We start from the raw sequence: 10,052 nt of genomic DNA on the forward strand, positions 1-10,052 counted from the left end.
AATAATAAAATAATAAATATATATTGAAATATTAAGATATCAGTAATATTAGGTATATAATTAAATTGACTTGTGCATATAAATCAAACAACCACTCTTGTTTATTAACGATCATTTTGTGGTAAATAAATAAAAAAACAATTTTATCCATTCTATATTATATAATTAAATTTAAATGATAAACATAGATATAAAATATAGTTTTAGTAAAGATGTTTATTAAATGAAATTTTTAATCATATGGTTTTATGATTATTGTTATCTTATAACAAAATTTTTAACCATTAATAAAAAAATAATTTGAGATGTCTAATAGTTTTAGTAATTTATAATCATTTTTAATTGAATGCAAATTTCAAAATTAAAATATTAGTTAAATTCTCAATATTTGTTCAATGCAAATAGACCTGGGCAAAAAAAACCGGAACCGAAGAACCGAACCGGAACCGAACCGAAATACCTGAAACTGGAACCAGGCCGAGACCCTCAAATATTTGAACGGTTCCTATATTTATATATCCAAACCAAGCCGAAACCGAACCGAAAACTAAACAGGTACCCTAATATATAACACTCTTAATTATATATACATATAACATAGCTAAATATATATTTATAATTTAAAAATCTACTATAAATACCAAAAAATATTTGAAAATAACTAAATTATTATAAAGTATCCGAACTACCCAAAAATATCCGAAATCCGAAACTATCCGGATAGTATTATCCGAAATATCCAAAGTAATCTGAAGTATCTAAATTTTTTTATCTAAATCATCTTATTTTTTTAATATTGAACCCTAAATAACCAATATTTTACCCGAACTATACGAACTACCCGAACCGGAACCAAAACCAAATGAGAACCGATTTTTTCGGATATTTTCCGGTTCCTAATTTTACTATCCGAACCGAAATCAAAACTATTCGAACCAAATTGAACCGAAAATATGTCAAGTAATAAATGAATCCTCTAACCCTCTACCCGAACTACCCGATACCCGAAATACCCTAACCGAACCGAATCGAAACCCGAAATGCCCATGCCTAAATGTAAATATCAATATATCAATATATATATATATATATATAAACACTTATTAAATAAAACTTTTTACTCATGTGGTTTATAACTATTTATATCTTATTATAACAAAAAAATTTAAACCATTAATAACAAAAATTTGTTTGAAACTTTTAAGAGTTTAGTAATTTATATTCGTTTTTAAAAATTCAAAATACAACACATACGAAAAAACCAAAATTTTAATTATATGGTTAATGCAATTGCGTAATTTATTTTAATAAACAAAAATTTAAACAAAAATGATTGAATGGATACAAATTTTCAGCAAATCTTTGTTATTGGAAATCATTAATTGCATATATATATCTTAATAACATTAGGTAATTTCGTACTTTTATTTAAGGAAAGAATGAAAAATAACATTTAATACTAATAAATGATTTTATGATGAGTTTAATGAAAATTATAGTTTATATTTAGATGAACCAATTTACTTTTCTAAGGATTCCCGAAAATCATTCTCATGATGACAAGTGTCATGCTTCTAATATTGTAATGCTTTTATTTTAATATATAGGGGATACCTTGATGAGCTTAGGTCATTGAAATGGGCATGGTTGATCCAAATGAAACCATCAATTGCAGGTTTTATTGTCGGGTTCGGTGAGAGTTTGGAAATCATATTTGCAGATAAAAAGGTATATATTATTCATCATCCTTAAAGAGTATTTTGTTGTTATTGTATCGCAATGAGAAATCAAAGAAACTAAAACGTGAATTTGAATATAGCGTTTATTTTCTCAATTTGGTAAAAGAAATTTCAATGAGATATTGAATTAAAGTCTACGTTATTTTCCTGTTAGAAGAATTACATGAAGTCTTTTGGGGGGGGGGGAAGAACGCAATGTAGGTGAGTGGAAGAATGTTGAGAACTTCCAAATGAGTCCTGGAAAACAGTATCGACCAACAAAAAATATGCACAAGATTACTTTCATCAATCAGACAGTCATAAAGTCATCTGGCTTCCAAAACGATGACATGTTACTTTCACCCATAGAAGCGGTATGGACCAAAAAAGTTATTTTCACCCACAGATTCCATTTATATCAAATATTGAGGTTCTTTTAAACGAAAACAAAACAATGCATAAGTTAAATCTTTTAGACATTATACTACTCATGTCAAATGTTGTAAAATTAATAACTTTGTGATATTGAATGCAATGTAGGTGAGTGGAAGACTGTTGAGAACTTCCAAATGAGTCCTGCTGGAAAACAATATCGACCAACAAAAAACATGCACAAGATTACTTTCATCAATCAGACAGTCATAAAGTCATCTGGCTTCCAAAACGATGACATGTTACTTTCACCCATAGAAGCGGTATGGACCAAAAAAGTTATTTTCACCCACAGATTCCATTTATATCAAATATTGAGCTTCTTTTAAACGAAAACAAAACAATGCATAAGTTAAATCTTTTAGACATTATACTACTCATGTCAAATGTTGTAAAATTAATAACTTTGTGATATTGAATGCAATGTAGGTGAGTGGAAGACTGTTGAGAACTTCCAAATGAGTCCTGCTGGAAAACAATATCGACCAACAAAAAACATGCACAAGATTACTTTCATCAATCAGACAGTCATAAAGTCATCTGGCTTCCAAAACGATGACATGTTACTTTCACCCATAGAAGCGGTATGGACCAAAAAAGTTATTTTCACCCACAGATTCCATTTATATCAAATATTGAGCTTCTTTTAAACGAAAACAAAACAATGCATAAGTTAAATCTTTTAGACATTATACTACTCATGTCAAATGTTGTAAAATTAATAACTTTGTGATATTGAATTGGTGTTTGTTTCTGGTCAGTCATTATTTGTTTTATATAGACCATATAAATAATCTGTAGATTTAAATTAGATGAAAGTATAATTATGTTTCAGTTATCTCAGTCATATATGCAAAAGCATGGCATCCCAAATAGATACACTTATCTTTTAAGTGTTGAACACATTCAGATATTGGAAAGGTTAGTACTTAAACCAACACATCTTTAGACCTGTCCAAACAAATACAGTTACAATTATATGTCAGAATAATCTCGCAATTTACACTGTATAATGAAATAGACAAATTAGTCTTTCAAATATTAAGTATACAATTATTATAATATGAAATAGTGACGTTTACGTTTGAGTAAATAATTATTTGTTTATCGCGTTTGATTTGTTGACAAGTAAAGACACGATTAGCTTACATAAAGGCAATTGCTTGAGTATAGATCTTATTAATTATTCAAAAATACCTATAAAGAGTGAAACTATCCAGAAGAAAACAAGTTTTCTAATTCTTATGTCAATAACATATCATTCTATCATATTTACTAAAATACCAAAAACTTATCTTCATATTGTGATGTGGCCATCTTGGTCTTGACCAGTGTTCATACCGCTGAACGCAGAGGAAGAGGGAAATTTGATTAACCAATCGATCGAGTTTGACTACCTTTACGGGTTTGTGCTCTCTCAAGAGGGAAATTTGATTTTGTAATCTGCATCTTATTCTACACTAAGATGATGGCCGATCTACAGATATAAAGAGATATGTCAATATTTAGCTGAATGTTTAACAAAAAAAAAAGATAAAATTATGAATTACTTTATTTGATTGCATGTCAATGATCGGTAAAGGTGATGGCTGAACTACTCTCCCTGACAAAAGATCTATCACCAAGAGAGATAAATCAAACTATTTTGATCAGAAAACCTAATATATTGAAATATATAGTTGTAACAAACAATAACGATTAAGAGACTAACCTTGAGTAGATAGATCGACTAACAAATTGAACAACTTTGATGAACATAAATCGATATTTTAAACTGGATTTGTTTTGGGGTTTTAAGTTAGATGATTATTGACATCGATGAGAAACCGATCACAGAGAGAGAGAGAGAGAGAGAGAGAGCTTAAAGAGAATTTTCCAGAGTGAACATTTTTGATAACGTAACTTGGTTTTTTCATTCCTGGAAAATTTAGTGTGTAATTGGGCTTTGTTTACAATGTTTATCTTGGGCCATTTTTAGTGTGTTTATGGGTTAAGAATTTTAAAATTAAATAGTTTATTTCATCCTTTAAAAAAATATCAACTTTTTATATAAAACAAACATAACATAATGTTATATTTTGCACAGATATATATTTATAATTTTTTGGTAAAAGTAGCACAAACTGAAATATAATATATATCTTAAATTTTCTTCTTCAACATGTATAATTAACTATTTTAATAGAGTCACATATAACATTTCACAAATTCAAACTATTTTTTTTTAAAATAGCCAAAAAGGATAAATGAGAGAAAATATTCTTCAAATCTATAATATTGAATTAGTCAAAAAAATTCCAAGTAAATCATAAGTCTCATTAACTCAAAAATGTAATTTTTATAAAATACACATAAAATATAATGAGAGACATAGGTTTACAAATTTAGACCTTCCGGTCGGACACAAATCGGTTTTTTTTTAGTCTGATTTCTTCTGGTCCTAGACATTTGAACCCAACTAGGTGTTTGAAGAAAAATTAGTTTGGGTTCAAATTGGTTCATTTTGGATCCGGATCAATTCAAGTCCATAATTTAAATACATGTAAAATACATGTAATTTGGGTACCTATGAGTCGGATCAATTCAGGTATCTAGGACAAAAAAATACTCAAACTAAGCCGAAAAAACCAAAATACGAAAAATACCAGAAAATCAAATAAATACCCGAAAATATTCAAATACTCAAAAAACTCAAAATTTTACTCGAATCTTACTCGAAGAACCAAAAATATCTATAAATTTTTATCCGAGTACCCAAAATATATTTTAAAAATTTTAAAATTTTATCTGAAACTCGAAACTATAACTGAAAATGTTGAACCTTAAAAATATATGTAATACTGAAAACATATCTATAATACCCAAATATACATAATATCCCCAAAACATTCCGGATACTTTAGATATCCAGACTCAAACAGAGACCCACATGTCTAAAAAAATCCCATAGGTACTTTGTCCCGATCCTGGACCAAAACCTGTATTTCGTGGGTGTTTCTCATCGTTCTTTTGTAGCCGGGTAAAATGCTTATGCCTAAGATAACATTACATAAGAGTTATATATAAAATCTCAAATAAACTTATTCATACATTATATAGTTTTACACAAATTTCTTTATCCGATATAATACAACTTTATAACAGTATAATATACAATAAACTCAAAATACTAATTTATATTCAATTTTGTTTGTAACCCAAAATACCCGCGCTTTCGAAACGCGGGTCAAAATCTACTATATACTATTAAAGCAGAATTCCTCGTAGGATTCTGTCCTTAGTTTTTGGAGTTATTTACAAATCTATGTCATTCCTTTTTTTAAAATGATTTCATTATTAATTTTATGGTAATTATTTGATGAAAAACAAACAAATATTCCTTATTTACCTTAAATGAAAAACTACCACTTAATAACTTCGAGTTTTGGAAAGCAATATATTTTATATTTTGAGAATCTACAACCTGTGTTATTGGTGTCGTCGATTCTGGTCTTCTATTTTTCTTACGAAAATCTAAACAGTTATTATTAATAATCTGCTTTACAATATTATTGCTGTTATACTGTTATCACTAGATACTTGTCATCGAAAGACATGCAACAGAGGAGTCTACAAGGTTAAACGACAAAAATGTTGAGGTCTATGTAGAAAATGAATATAGCTATGATACTAAGGGGTTTTGATCAAACAAAAATTACGATACTAAGGGAAGTTTATGACATGTCATTAAATATGTGAGTATTATATAGGTCTCTTTGTTTTATCTTCTTTGCAACATTACTTTTCTGAATTTATTTTGCAGAAGAGTACAAACGGTTCTAATGAAAAGAAGACAAGATTGACTAACTAGTTTTAGTTTGCACAACATTTTGAGTCCAACTTCATATTCCACTAAATATAAATTGACTAAATGATGGATAGCTTTTTTAGCAAGCCTATTTAGTTAACCAACTATAAATTAGATTCAAATAGTTTAACTCCATTGATAAAATCCAATAAATTAAATTATTTAATGTATAATCAGAAATTCAAACAATATAAATATAGATATAGTAGGGTACAAAATGTGAAAACTCATCATTTTAAAACTATAAAGTATTTATAAACATATTTCAAAGTAGGTTTATGAAACTAATCATATATTTTTAAAATGTGGGTTAAAATAAAACAAAAAATACTACAAAATGGTTCAGCTAAACAAATTATTATTTCTTTTAATTTTATTATAATTAAAATATTAACATATGTTATTTTAAGATTTATAAATTTTATAAATTAACATAATACATATTCAATTTAAAATAGTTATTTTCTTAAACTAAAATATTGTAATTCTGTTAAAAATTAGGATTATACATTATAATACATATTAAACTTATATATTTCAGTTTATCTTGAAAAGTATTCTTCATAAGCTCAGTCGACTAATATATTAACATATAAAAAGAAAAACGTACACACATGAACTGTAAAAAAAGAAAAGTTGAACTTTTCCATATAATAAATGATGTTTTGAAATTAGATGCCATCTATAAAAAATTTATTTCTAATTAAAATCCATGACTTCTAATAAAAATAATTTTTTTAATTATTTTTTTATCAATTTGAAAATAATCCCGCGCTTTTAAAGCGAGAGTCAAATCTAATCAATACTATTAAAAAAGAAGTGTTCTGAAAGAGGAAATCAGTTGTTTTTATTATTTCATATGTGATGGTATATATATATATATATAGTGAAACAAAGTTAGGGTTTTAGATTTTCTAGGATGCAGACCTTTGGACCTATAATGATTCATAATTTCCCTTAGATGTCCATTATACAACATATTTTTTATAGCGCATAATATGATGTCTTATTAAAAACCTTAATAGGAAAACCTAATGGGAAAAACCACTTAAGATAACTTGAGATATCTGATAAGACATAATCCAATGTGATGATTTAACTCTTCAGTCTTGGGCTTCAACTAGTTCACTTCTCTTGGCAAATTTGACACTCTTCACTAAAACTTGAATATCTTGATGACCGTAGGACGAAATGACTTCAAACCACTTGGAAATCGAAGCTAACATCCATATGTAGCTTTAGGTACCGGTCTAGCTCTGGTAATATGTAAAAATCAAGCAATATTTTGAATATCAGATGATATAACGTATTCTGAGACAGCTTGTACATGTCCCATGAAAACAGTCATATCTCGAGTTATATCATCAGGAATGACTTGATTCAAATTGGAGATAAAATTAGACTCAAAGATCTTTCTATGGAAACTAATTTTATATTTTAGTTCCATATATAAGGTCTCCTTTGATTGGCAAATTTTTGACCTTCAATTCTGTCTCGTGAATGGAATGTGTCCTTGATTCTTTTTCAAGTATGATTGATCTATATCATTCTCTCCTGCTTTTCTCAATCTCAAAATACATTGAATTATTTATAGATCTTCATCACTTAAGTGATAATATTCCTCTTTAGTTATTTATCATTTGCGTGTTCTTTATTGCCTTGTTAAAACCTTGACATGAAAAAACTCAATGGGACAAAAACCATGGTAAGGAAAAAGAGTACAACCACACACATCATCATACACTCCCCCTGGAAGCATCATCTTGGAGAGATGTATTCTCATACTTTTAGAAATTGCTATAAGCATATTCTTAGTGAATAAATTTGTTTGATAGTTAGATAATCCCTTAGACCATTGGACTTCTTGTCCATAACATTAGTTTCACACAAAAGGTCATTTCTTGGTCTATTTGGACTTCATGTCCAAATTTTCTTTTATAGACAATCTTCTAATATTCCATATTGTACATCCTTGTACATGTTGGTCCATGTGTGATGTCTTTCACCTGATGAATTGTGATGACATTAATGTTGGTGTTGTCAAACATGTCTTTGGCTAGATCTTCACCATTCCTAACATTGAATATCTTATCTTCCTTAGCCCAATTGTTAGAACCTAGACTTGATAACTCTTTATCTTCGTCTTCACTGTATCCATAGGAGATTAGATTTTCATCATCGCATACGTCGAATATTAGATTCAAATTCTCGATAAGTTCTGTAGTAGTTAGAAAATCTTCATCCTCATAAACATCGAAAGCAGGTCCGTGGACAAAGTCTTTGTCTTGAATACAACCATCCACAGATTCATAAAATAGCTTAAGCTGTTTAGGAACAACATCCTCTGCCGTTTTTTGAATCGTCTTTTGAATTTTATCTAGGAAAATATCCAGAGATTGTTGTAACTTCTTGAATAGATCTTTTTCAAACCTCTTCAATATCTCACAAACAAAAGCTGGCTTGTCCCTTTGTTGCAGATTCATTCTCATTGACATGATATTAAGACCGTTTTGTCTCTGATACCAACTGATAGAGAGCGGTAACTAGTAAACTGTAACGGAAACGATAGATCCTTGAGCTCGACTCCATCAAGAAGGTCTTTTGGCGAGACGATACTCTCGTCAAGTCAAAATAGGGTTAGAGTACTCCTCTAAGTGATATAAAGCTCTGATTGAAATTGCAAATATAATTTAATAATAAGAGAATCTATAATCCTAACGTCTAAAATAATAAGAGTTATTTATAAGTCGTAAAACATTATCCTAACTAAAAAGTAATGTAAATACACGCAAGGCTTTTAACGAAGTTATAAGCCCATGATGCTGAGATGCGCTGCATCAAATTTCTTTACCAGGAGTCTTATCAGGGAAGTTGGAGATTTGCTACCTATGAAAAGAGGATCAATAAGATATTGTTTGTTTAACTTCTGAAACCAAAAGATATTGTTTGGCATATTATAAAAATATGTAAACTGTTATAAATCATTAAGTAGATGACCCATAACCAAGACTAGAAGATGAGGCCTAGTCGACCACATAGAGGTTTAGAGTCGGCCATAGGCCCAATTTTCTTTTCCATGTTTTAGTAGTTTTCCTAATTCTACTTGGATTAGGATTTGTACTTTTTTCATATTTATATACTTTGTAATCTCTATATAAAGGGACTTTCTGGTTCATTAATAACACACACAATTTCCCCATACTTTTACAACGCGTTATCAGCACGATTGTTCTCTGCAATCTAAAGCTAAAAGTCCGACCAGCAAAACCCTAAAAACCCTAACTCACCGGCGACCAAGAAGCCTCCACGGCTCTTTCCTTTTTTCTGTAAAACCCTAGCCGGATTTCCTTTTTACTCAGCAAGCCAAACTTTCCTTTTTCGGTGAAAAGCCCTATCACACGGCGAAGCAATCCAACCAGCCGCCATGAATAGACGATCCGATCAGCTCGCAGCCGACACATACCAATCCGACCATCCGATCAGCCGATAAGAGGATCCGGCACGTACCAGCTCGTGAAAAGCTTCCTGATTCTTTGGTGGTCCGGTTCAACCCTACAAAACAAAGGTATACCGATTAATTTGAGAACATAATGATCAAACCCTAAAACCCCTAATCCATTATTATGGAAATCCAATTGTTCCTGATGAAACCCTAAAAGCTATAACCTAAAACTGATTATCTTAAAACCGATAGTTTGAAATCGATTCCTTAGAACATGTTATTTGTTTTATTGATTGTTCTGATCTGAATTTAGGAAACCCTAAATTTTGGAATTGAAACCCTAACCCTAAAAGCTTGAATATGATTTTAATTGATCTTGTTTGATTGAATAATTGATGATCTGAGGTTTTAGGATTGATAGATTGATTGAATAAATGTGGACCAATACACCCACCTTGTGGGACATTTAGATATTTCATGGTCCTGATTGATGCATCGACAAGATGGTCGCATGTTTGCCTACTATCCACACGAAATTTGGCATTTGCAAGGCTGCTTGCTCAGATCATAAGACTGAGAGCACATTTTCCAGATTTTCCTTTAAAGACTATAC

General features: G+C 29.7%; 1 long non-coding RNA gene across 2 annotated transcripts; it reads right to left on the reverse strand.

The window, feature by feature from the left end:
• Positions 1-1,793: 1,793 nt before the first annotated feature.
• Positions 1,794-4,023, reverse strand: LOC106298951. 2 transcript variants are annotated; one of them, XR_001261620.1, is made up of 4 exons: positions 3,862-4,023; positions 3,701-3,765; positions 3,233-3,627; positions 1,794-3,101 (listed from the first exon to the last, which is right to left on the reverse strand). It is a non-coding gene; the product is annotated as an uncharacterized LOC106298951 (long non-coding RNA). The 2 variants fall into 2 exon arrangements; XR_001261619.1 differs by having other exon boundaries at positions 1,794-3,627.
• Positions 4,024-10,052: the final 6,029 nt, after the last annotated feature.

This window comes from Brassica oleracea, chromosome C6 (assembly GCF_000695525.1).
Source record: "Brassica oleracea var. oleracea cultivar TO1000 chromosome C6, BOL, whole genome shotgun sequence".
Taxonomy (NCBI): domain Eukaryota; kingdom Viridiplantae; phylum Streptophyta; class Magnoliopsida; order Brassicales; family Brassicaceae; genus Brassica; species Brassica oleracea.